Below are 12,157 nucleotides of genomic sequence, written 5' to 3' on the forward strand. Positions count from 1 at the left end.
GTTCTATGGGCCCACGATGATGTATGTGTTATACCCACACTATCCATCGATTTTGCGGGATAATTTTAGGGAATGGGCCAAAAATATGAGGCGAATCAAAATCTCAAGTGGAGCACACCACAAAGCAATCCACTCCCAAGTTTGTTTTTTTTTATTTTTTTATTTTTATTTTTTTTATTTTTTATTTTTAGGCTTGGCCATTGATATAGGCCTGTGGTTGAGCCTGGGATAGATTACATTTCCAAGGTCACTCCATACCAAACATGTGGTCTGTGTTATGGACTTTTCACACTAGAGAGTCCGTTCCTGGAACAAACATTGAATTCGGTATACCTACTGATTACATTTCCAAGGTCACTCCATACCAAACATTCTACTAATCAATGATAATACTCATGAATACAATGTACAATGTCCAGAGTATAGGCGTTGTACAGTATTACACCGCAATACAATACTATACGCGAATCCAAACCCACCCTTAAGGCCAAAGTGACAAATGGATTGGGTTCGAGCCTAGGTTTTACGATTTTTTTTTTCCTACCCTGAATGAGCCTGGGACAAGCCCAGCCCACTTATTACCTAAATAGGTGGGTTTCAATTTGAGATTGAAATCTTCCTAGCTGAATGGCCCCATCATGACCTATCAACAATGCTAACTTCCAATTAAAAAATGCCTAGGGTTTGGTCCCACCGAGAAGGGGACAGGCGGAGAAGAAGTCGGGCTCCATCAAGGGGAGATCTACGGCACCGGTATGCTAGTATTTGTAAACAGAGGATAGGCCACTCGCCGACCTGAAGAACGCAATATCCTGAGAACAAATCTCGCCCGACCGTGGCCTCAAGCGGTACACACAATCTCTTCGTCGGGAACCTTCCATTCTCGTGCTCCACTGTATATTTATTCTAGATATTTCAGAAATATGGTAGGGTTGTTGACGCCTTCATCCCTACATTTCCGGGGACGGCCAGATCTCGCGGATTCACGTTTGTGCGATTCCAATATGAGGATGACGCTAGGGCAGCCATCGGCATTCTTCATGGTAGAAGAATAGATGGCAGGGTTGTGACAGTCTAGGCAGCTCACTCAGATCGGCGAAAGCCTAAGGCTGCTGCCGGTCCAGGGGAAAACAGAAGACCCTCCTCCCCTTCTGTGAAACATGGGGTGCGATCTAACCCTACCCCGCAAGACAGTCGATCAACTCCTCCCAATCCATCGATTCCATCTCCCCCCGTGAATGCCAAGTATATTTAGGCCTACCCTCTCCTGGTTAGTAGGAAGCTGGAAGAACTGTGTAAGGGTTTGATCGGCAGAGCATATCATCCTTCTACATCCATTCTCCGGCTATGGGAAGGGATTAGAGCATCCAGGTTCAGAGCCTCGGCGGTGGACATCTCTCGCATCCCCAAGGGTTCCTTCCTCCTCATTTTCAAATCTACCTGTGAACTAGAAGACTTTGCTTCAGATCAAGATTTGCACAGAACCATGGGCCTTTTGGAAGTGTTACCCTGGTCACGAGATGCTACCCCGACTTTTGATGGCCATTAGATCTGATTCTTTAGAATTCCTCCCCATGCCTGGGATGAACAGGTCTTTCGTGCCCTAGGTAGCAGATATGGAAATATGCTTCAGATTGATAACAACTGCTTGTTTGGCATCTTTCAGGCATTTTCCCGTGTTAAAGTCCTTTTGAGACATGGTGGCATCCAAAGTTGGTCACAAAATCTAATGGTAGATGGGAAGTTGTTCAACGTTGCAATGGAATTGGAATCTTTCAGAATTCAGCCCCCTCCCAGTTTGGGTAAGGAACCCCATACAAATGTAGAGAGCACAAAGAATTGGGTGGAATGTATATTTGTGCCAGATGGTAACGTGGGACAAGAAGGCCTGCCCCCTGTTTGTAGAAATTCCCCTGATAATGTGCTAGCCCTGACTTTCGAGGAACGCATCCCCTCTGTTTGTAGAAACTCCCCGGAGAAGATGTTATGTCTTTCTTTCGAGGAACAAACGGGGACCGTCCCACCCCTGTCATACCAAATGCCACAGCTTGTGGACACCAGGAGCTGTTGTGATTTGGTAGCAATTGGTCTACATCCAATATTTTGCCTCGTGAAAATTCAGATTTAGCCTCTATAACTGACCCTGCAGGGGTGAATGCTGATGTTGTGGGGAGCTCCCCATCAGCAGAGTATACGAAGGAAGATTCAGGTGTGCTAGTCGATATTAATACCTTGGATGCGGATAAGGTGATGTAAGTCCAGGAAGACGTTAACAATGATGCAGATCAGCCCCGGCAACAATCTAACCCCTACTCAATGAACGTTGCTGGATCATGTAGTGATTTAGATGGGAACAGCGATGCAGAACGTCCTCTTCCTCTGTCTGATTCTTACCCAATGAATGCAGCTGGATCACCTGTAAAACATTGCCTAGGTTTTCCCATTAACACCGCTTACTCCCCAACATTTATCCACCTTATCGGGTGTATCAACCTTAACTGGAATGAGAAGAGAAAAGCAAGATCAGTTGGATGTTCACCTTTATCTCCATGGAATGACAGTGATTCAGAATCAGCAGGACAAATCTGGAAATCAATCTCATTTGCTCCTCAGCTTGGCATGCCTGACCCTGGGCAGAATCCCATGGAGGCAGGCTCCCACCATGGCGAGATCCATCTTATGGTGAACCTGTCCCCTTTTAAAGTCCCCATTCAACTTTTAGACAGACCTGCGAAGCTTGTGACCCCTCATGTTGCTTGTGACTCCTCAAGCACAATGTTGGCCGATCAGATCCAGGATACAAGGCTCTCTCTTCATCTCTGACTGTTGCAGGGGAGGAAATTATTGCCGAGATCTGCCCAAGACATACAGAGACAGAGAGATCATTATCTGTTCAGAGAGCAACAGACCGAAGAGCTAAAAGAGGCACAACCAAGACCACTGCGCGATCTAAAGGCCTCCCAATCAGGACTCCTTGTCCTGCTGAATGGCGAGGCACACTTAGAAGGCTGCAGCGACGGGCTGTTTACTCAGGATGTATCACTGATGAATAACATTCTTGTGTGGAATGCTCGCGGGATAGGGAATGTCCCTACCATCAGGACAGCAAGGCGGTTAATCATACTATATAAGCCGCTTGTTGTCGCTATCCTTGAGCCGATAATCAGGGAGGAGAGAAGAGTTGTAACTGGTTTAAGACTAGGCTTCCACTCTTCCTTATCAAATGGAAACGATGGTGGCAAAAATTTAAATTTTTTACAACTCCCCTTGTAGTGTTGCTCTTCATTCGATGTCTAACCAAGTTTTATCCATTAGCATAACTCTACAGTTTTTGCAGGCCCCCATTACATTTTCGGTGGTGTATGCTAAGTGTTCAAGAATCCTCAGGTGAATTCTATGGAACGAGCTTATCTCCATCAGCAACTCCATTGCAGATCCTTCGGCAGTGGTTGCGGATTTCAATGCAGTGGCCAACTCCACAGAAAGGTTCGGGAGGAGAACACAGTCAAATCCTGGGGACGATGAATTTGCTAATGTGATTAATGATGCGGGGCTGTTGGATGTTGGTTTCTCTGGCAACAGGCTCACCTGGAGTAATAACCAAGATGGTAATTCTCAGATTTGGGCTAGGCTGGACAGATCTCTGTGTAATGACGAATGGATGAGGTGCTTTCCTAGGTTCCATGTGGTGCATTTTTCCTGAGTTAATTCCGATCATGCTCCATTGTTGCTTAACTTCCCTGCCCCAACAAAAGGGCTTCCTAGGCCGTTCAGATTTCAACGCATGTGGTTCCTCCACGAGGGTTTCTTGCAGATAATCAAGGATGCGTGGACAGGGGAATTCCAAGGATCGCCTATGGTAAATCTGCTGCTGAAACTTAGAAAGACAAAGCTCGTTGTCAAGGCATGGAACAGATCAGTTTTTGGTGACATTTTCACTAAAAGGAAGCAGGCAGAATTAGCGTTTGAGCAAGCTGAAGCCAGCGCGCAGTCCTCTGCAAATTTTGTCACATCGGCGGCTTTGTTAGAGGCAAAGAATCGGCTAATGCAGTGGGAGCTAGCGGAAGAAACATTTTAGAAGCAGAAGGCCAGAAATAACTGGTTGGCCGAGGGCGACAAGAACATGAAAATTTTCTATCTGGCTGTGATGAATCGGGTTAGAAAAGCTAAAATTCGTGAAATTTGTGCACAGAAGGGTTCCATGATATCAAATCCTGACGAAATCAAAGCGGAAGCGGTCCTTTTCTTCTCTCGACTTCTATCAGCTGAGCCTTGCCAGACCTCGAATATGGTGAAAAATCTCATCCCCCACCTCCTGTCAGATGATGATAGCCTGTCCCTAATGCGCCGTCCTTCTCTTGAGGAAGTAAGATAAGCAGTCTTCTCCGTTCCACCTGATGCCGCTCCTGGCCCTGACAGTTTCGGGGGAGTTTTTTCACCAGCTGTTGGGATATTGTGGGGCCAGACTTACACAGAGTTACCATTTTCATGTTCAATGGGGGTGAAATTCCTAGATCCTTTACCTCAAACCTGATATGCCTCATCCCCAAGTCTACAACCTCTACATCCTTTGACCAATTCAGGCCCATCAGTTTGTGTAACTGTACCTATAAGATCTTCTCTAAGATAATTGCGGCCAGGCTTGCTACTGTCCTTCCCAAACTCATCTCCCTCGAATAGGGAGCTTTCATCCAAGGCCGGGCAATTACGGAAAATGTGACGCTTGTCCAGGAAATTGTTAGGGAGATTAACAACAAAGTCCGTGGGGTAACATTGCCATCAAGTTTGACATGGAGAAAGCATATGATCATGTTAATTGGGATTTCTTAAAGCTTGTTCTCCTCCGACTAGGCTTTTCATCTACTTGGGTAGCCATGGTGGAAAACTATTGGAGCAACTGCTAGTTTTCCATTCTCATTAATGGGGAGGCGCAGGGTTACTTCAAATCCTCTTGTGGGCTCAGACGAGGAGATCCTATTTCCCCTAGCCTATTCATTCTAGCCTCAGAAGTTTTCAGCAGGGGCATAAAAAAGCTTTTCAGCCAGGGCCTCTGTCAGCCCTTCAAGCTAAAAGTGGGTTGGCCTCTTATATCCCATCTGCTCTATGCAGATGATACTCTGATTTTTGCAAATGGAAGCTCCTCTTCTTTATCAGTTATCAACAATTTCATGGGCGAGTATCAGAACATTTCAGGTCAGAAGATTAATCGGTCCAAAAGTTTCTTTTTCTGCTCTTCTAAACTGACCAATGGACGAGTCTGATCCACGAGCAGAAGTTGCACATGTCCAAAGCGAGTCCAGGTGCATCTTATTTGGGTGTTCCTATCCTCAGCGGGTGGCGCTGCAGAGCTACGTTTAAACCTCTTTTAGATAAAATTGCAGTCAGAATTGATGGGTGGAAGGCTAGGATTCTTTCACAGGCGGGTCGTGCCACCCTTATCAAGCATGTCCTGGGAGGTATCCCTCTGCATATGATGGCTGTCACGGTCATCCCATCACAGATTTTGGGGGATATGGAAAAATGTTTCACCAATTTTTTCTGGGGATGGGCGAACGGCAAAAGAAAGCTGCACTGGATCAAATGGAAGAAGATTGCGGTCCTACCTCGGAAGGTGGGCTGGGTATCAGAAGGTCAGATGAAATGATGGAGGCATTGCGTCTAAGAATGGCTTGGAATTTAGCTTACGGCAGCACAAACAGTCTGTGGATGATCTTCATGAAGGCCAAATACGGAGAGCTTCCATCCAATCCTCCCTAGTCAGAAAATAGGCTTCGCAGTGCAATGACATCCCCCCTTTGGAAGAAGATTATATCCGTCATCCCTCACCTCTCATCCAGAGTGCGCTGGCTGATTGGAACAGGTGATTGCAACCTCTGGGCTGACGATTGGACAGGCCTAGGCCCGCTCATCAATATGGCTATAAGGGAAGTTCCTCTCAACCTGAAGGAATTACAGGTCAGGGACTTCATTGGGCGTCAGGGCCCCCTGCCCCTCTCTTCTGTTTTTACCTTCCTCCCACAAGAAACTATTAAGCATATTTTTGACGGGGGTTTTTGTACCACAAGTGAGGAGGATCAATGTATTTGGCCCCTGACCTCGTCAGGGGACTTCTCAGTTAAAATAGCCTGGGCGGAGATCAAGATTAGAGGTGATGTTCGGCATTGGTCTAGATGGGTGTGGCATCAGCAGATTCCACCCAAGATTTCTGTCTTCATCTGGCGGCTCATGGAAGGTGCTATCCCAGTTGACCATAGAGTTCAGCGGAAAGGTGCAGTACTCGCCTCGTGTTGTGTCTGCTGCGATCCCCTTGACACTCGGCCTGATGTGGAAACGGTGGATCACATCTTCTCTTCGGGCCACCTAGCAGTCTCGGTATGACGGCACTTCTACAGCCTGTTGGACTTCTCAGGTGCGTCCAACCAACCCAATCTTGACAAGTTGAACCACTGGTGGGGTGCATTGGTCCAAGGGTCTCAAATATCCTTATCCGTGCTCTCCTTCCAGTCTTCCTTATTTGGGAAATTTGGAGAGCTAGGAATTTTGCCAGATTTGAGGGCAAGAAGATTGTCGTTGGGAATGTGATTTCCAGGACCAAATGGTGGCTAGCCTGGGCGTTAAAAGGGAACCCGCACATGAGGCCCAAATCTTGGCTGAATCGGATGCTCCTCATGAGCCTGGGGATCCCCGAATCTTCTCCCCCTGCCATTCGCCTCGACGTGGTTAAATGTGGGAGACCGGACTCCCAATGGGTAAAACTAAACGTCGATGGGTCGGCCTTGAACAACCCAGGATCATGTGGAGGCGGCGGCATCTGTCGGAGGGAGGATGACAATATGATTTTCACCTTTTCTTCTGGGTATGGGCAGGGGTCCAATAATAGTGCAGAATTCTTTGCCATGTACGAGGGTCTTTCCATTTGTGTGCGCTTTGGACTAAGGCAGGTTTTGGTCGAGTCGGATTCCAAAATGGTAGTGGATCTCATCAACGGGGTCTCGCAGGGGGGCTGGAAATGGTCTCATTGGCTCGCCCGTATTGCTACCTTAACCAACCTCGGTTCGTTCCATTTTTCTCATATTTTCTGAGAGGGCAATGGCCTTGCAGATGGTTTGGCCAAAGCGGGTAGTTCGACCCAGACACATTGTATCTATACGTCCACTCAGGACCTTCCCCACAATATTCGGGGTAGGGTGGTCCTAGATAAGGTGGGAGTCGAGAACATTAGGAGGGTGGTCCATATATAGCGCTTTTATGATAGGCTACCCATTGTCAATTTTTGGATGTATGGGCATCCCGAAGTATAGTCCCTGTAAACAGCTTTTTCCTGATATGATATGATATGAATGGAAGTTTTTGAAAAAAAAATAAAAAATGGCCCATCATGTTTAGTCCGATTAAGAATCGTCCATTCACTTCTACCTAAAGCTTACAATGATCCAGCCTGGCCCCTCCAGATTGGCAAGATTGGGTTTAAAATTTAATCACATTTATTAAACGTAATGGGCCAGGTTTCTTTATGATCCGTTAACATGGATTAGACAGGCCCATTTTGAATTTCAAGGGCATTTTGCGTAGGGAAGGGTGTGAGGAGGAAGATCACTTTCTAACATAAGTATGCAAAAACCTTGAATTCATAGGATTACACGACTAATAAAGAGAAAAAAAATCCTAATTTGAAATTACTAAAATAGAAAAAATTTAAACCTAATAAAAGTCCTAATTCAATTAAAATAGAGCTCACCCGAAATAGTAAGTCCTAAATTAAACTTACCAAGGTTTCTCAACATGAATACAATTAATATCTAAAAAAGACAAAAATGTAAAAACTCTTAAGAAACACGACAAAAATTGAAATTATTAAAAATAATTTTTTTAAACTAAAATTTTGTTTTTAACTAGAAGCGTGTGTTTTCTTGTGAAATGGACGGATGTGACCTACATGTAGGTCGGTTGACGTGGGCCGCTGCATTAAGATCGATAGGTCATGCGTCCTATAGTGACACAAGGATCAAAAGTTATGGCTTATTTATGTTTCACACTTCAAACGACAATTTCTTCCTATTCAAATTGAATTTCTTCGAACTAAATGTGCTTAGGGCCAATTGCGTCATACCGTAGTACTGGGTAGGATATAATAGATTACTTTTATTTCCATTTGATCTTGTCACACATTACTTCATCCTTATAATATTTATCAAAAGAGAATGAGAATACGACATTATTTAGTTATCTTTGTTTCACTAACCTCCTTGATCTATCCATTCATGTAGGGAGAGGGGTGCCTTTCTATCTTCTATTATAACATTTCTACCATAGTCTTCAATACTAGGTTCTCACTACTTCCACCATCTATGATCAAATTATAGACCTTTTAGTTCACAGTGTATCTCATTTGAAAATGTTGTACCACTGCAAATGTATCTCCTCTTTTGGCATGTACAATAGCTTCCACATGATCAAAGTAATGGCTTGCGATTCACCATTATCGAGTAATGGCCTATGATTTATCATTGATGTCGCACCATAAACATGATGACCGCGAGCTCCACCACTGATCTCATGTATTTGTTTCTTGGAGCACTGTCAATGGGATTGTTTCTCACCATTGTTAGAAGCCATTGAAACGAGAAAAAGCCTCATTCTAATACCAATTGACATAGGGAATGGTGTGAGTAGGAAGATCATTGTCTACCTCAAGTATGCAAAACCTTGAATTCACAAGATAAAAAGTAAAATTCAAAGTTTTAGTCTTCAATAATGTATATCATCTCTTGATTACACCACTAATAATTATATAAAAAAAAAATCCCCAATTTGAAATTACCAAAATTTACAAAATTCTAATTCTAATAAAAGTCCTAATTCAACCAAAATAGATCTTATCCGAAATAGTAAATTTTGTTAAGAATAGAAAATCATAAACTAAACTTACTAGAGATTTTCATCTTGATTACAATTAATATCTAAAAAAGACGAAAATCTAAAACTCTAAAGAAATACAACAAAAATTAGAATTATTAATGATAGTAAATTTTCCCTAAAATCTGATTTTTGAACTTGAAGTGTGCATTTCCATGCAAAAAGGTGAATGCGAGAACCCAGATGGTCCGCTACATAAAGATCAATAAGTCGTGCGTCCCGTAATGATACCTAGATCAAAAGTTATAGTCGATTTACGGTTAACCCTTCAAACAACAATTTCTATCTATCCAAATTAAATTTCGAACTGTATGCACATAGAGCCCAATTACATCATGCCCTATGTAAGGCTGGGCCCTGATACCACGGATTACTCCTACTTTTGTTTGGCCTCTTTTGGCCCAACCATATTGCTAAGAATGTATCTGTGCAGTATCCTACAGCACATTTTCTCTCATATATCATGTAGGATATGGCATGCTTAGTTAAACATCCCAGATGTTAGATGTTGTACAAAAGTGGGTGGGTGGGCTTGGGATTGGCCCTATTTGTTTTGGCCCATCACGGGCCCAGGTAGGGCCTAGGGTTTGGACAGACCTCACCCCTCACCGTTGATGCCTCTATTTGCTACTGCCTTATTTTGGGTTGGATTTGGCCCGTGTTACTAGATTTAGATACATACGAAGGCTCGACATATAAATTGATCAAATCCCCATTTGTGAAGGTAAGTGTTGTTGATCCATCCGTTGATTAGGTAGGCTGCACATGCTTAAGTAAAGACATTTAGAAAAATGAAAACCAACGGTCTACATGTCTTACATGTATATATGTTACCTAAGCTTTGATTGGAACCGATATTTTATAGGATGGAACACATGCACACATTAAGTTGGGCCCAATCGAACTACTTTGGACTAAATACTTTGGTGGGCCACACACCAAAAATATTATATTCAGGGGATGAAATGATCCAACCATCCTCATCCAATTCATCCATCAGAATGATCCAACCCAAGAATCCATTTGATCCACCAATCAGGTGGACCAACCCATCTGCCTCTTTCCAATATTGTATACACTACGCCAAAACTGCGAAAAAAGGATGGTCCAAAACCGTCTCAAATGACCAAAAAGGACGGTCATGGACCGTTGCAGGGGCTGTCAAATTTTGACGTGTCGTATTACTTAAAGGACGGTTGAAAACCGTCATTTTTATTGACGAAAAAAAAGACGGTCATGGACCGTCCTAAAAAAGGACGGTCGTGAACCGTCCTTAAAAAGGACGGTCTTGGACCGTCTCTTATAAGCCTTTAAAGGACGGCTAATGACCGTCCTTTAAAAGGACGGTCATGGACCGTCCTTAAAAAAGACTGTCCTAGACCGTCTCTAATAAACCTTCAAAGGACGGCCATAGACCGTACTTTAAAAGGACGGTCATAGACCGTCCTTAAAAAGGACTGTCGTAGACCGTCTCTGATAAGCCTTCAAAGGACGGCCATAGACCGTCCTTTAAGAGGACGGTCATGGACCGTCCTTAAAAAGGACTGTCATGGACCGTCTCTTATGAGCCTTTAAAGGACGGCCATAGACCGTCCTTAAAAAGGACAGTCATGGTCCATCCTTTTTATAAGGGTCAATATGCACCTGTTACAATATATTTCATCGTATTTTTCCTAATATACACCTGTTATATAATATATTTCATCATATTCACATTCACATCCATCTAAACAACCCAAACTACGTAAATCCAACATAAACTACATTCATCCAAACATAAACTACATACATCCAAACACAAGCAATCTTATCCACATTACATTCATCCATACATAAATACATATAAGTTTAACATTATAAATAAAAAAAGAAAAAAATCAGCAACAATTTTCTTTTTGTGTCTTTCACCTAAAAAAAAAATATTAAACCAACAAAACATTATAATTCAGAATCATGAAGAATTGCATAAACTTCTTCCAAAAAAGTGGGCACTTTTTAAAAATAAAACTGATCATTAAAATAGGTTTAGGTTTAGGTTTTAGGTTTTAGGTTTAGGTTTAGGTTTAGGATTAGGTTTTAGGTTATAAGTTTAGATTATAGGTTATAGGTTAAGGTTTAGGTTATAGGTTTTGGTTTTGGTTTAGGTTAAGGTTTAGGCTTAGGTTATAGGTTTAAGTTAAGGTTTAGGTTTTAGTTATAGGTTATAGTATATAGGTTATATCTTTAGGGAATTGAGAATAGGTTAAGGTTAAGGCTTAGGTTTAGGAAATCGGGTCCGAGTTCGGGATCAGGTTTAGGTTTGGGTTATCAAGTTTAGGTTTAAGTTTAGGTTAGGGAGTTGAGATTAGGATTAGGTGTAGGTTTAGGTTCAAGGATTTGAGAATACATTTCGATTTTAGGTTTAGGTTTAGGTTTTAGGCTTATGTTTAGGTTATAGGTTTAGGTTATAAGTGCAGGTAATAGGTTTAGGTTTATGTTAGGTTATAGGTTAAGGTTTAGGTTTAGGAAATTGGGTTCGGATTCGGGATCGGGTTTAGGTTTGAGTTTTCAAGTTTAGGTTTAGGTTTAGGTTAGGGAGTTGAGATTAGGATTAGGTGTAGGTTTAGGTTTAGGGATTTGAGAATACATTTCGATTTTAGGTTTAGGGTTAGGTTTTAGGCTTATGTTTAGGTTATAGGTTTAGGTTATAGGTTTAGGTTTAGGTTAAGGTTTAGGTTTAGGAAATCGGGTTCGGGTTCGGGATCGGGTTTAGGTTTGGGTTTTCAAGTTTAGGTTTAGGTTTATGTTAGGGAGTTGAGATTAGGATTAGGTGTAGGTTTAGGTTTAGGGATTTGAGAATACATTTAGGTTTTAAGTTTAGGTTTAGGTTATAGGTTATAGGTTTAGGTTTAGGTTTACGTTTAGGTTAAGCTTTAGGTTTAGGTCATAAGCTATAGGTTTAGGGAATTGAGAATATGTTAATGTTTAGGTTTAGGAAATTGGGTACGGGTTCGGGATCGGGTTTAGGTTTGGATTTTCAAGTTTAGGTTTAGGTTTAGGTTAAGGAGTTGAGATTAGGATTAGGTGTAGGTTTAGGTTTAGGGATTTGAGAATACATTTAGGTTTTAGGTTTAGGTTTAGGTTTAGGTTATAGGTTATTGGTTTAGGTTAAAGTTTAAGTTTAGGTTTAAGTTTAGGTTTAGGTTATAAGCTATAGGTTTAGGGAATTGAGAATAGGTTAAGGTTTAGGTTTAGGAAATCG

Source organism: Magnolia sinica, chromosome 9 (assembly GCF_029962835.1).
Source record: "Magnolia sinica isolate HGM2019 chromosome 9, MsV1, whole genome shotgun sequence".
Classification (NCBI taxonomy): domain Eukaryota; kingdom Viridiplantae; phylum Streptophyta; class Magnoliopsida; order Magnoliales; family Magnoliaceae; genus Magnolia; species Magnolia sinica.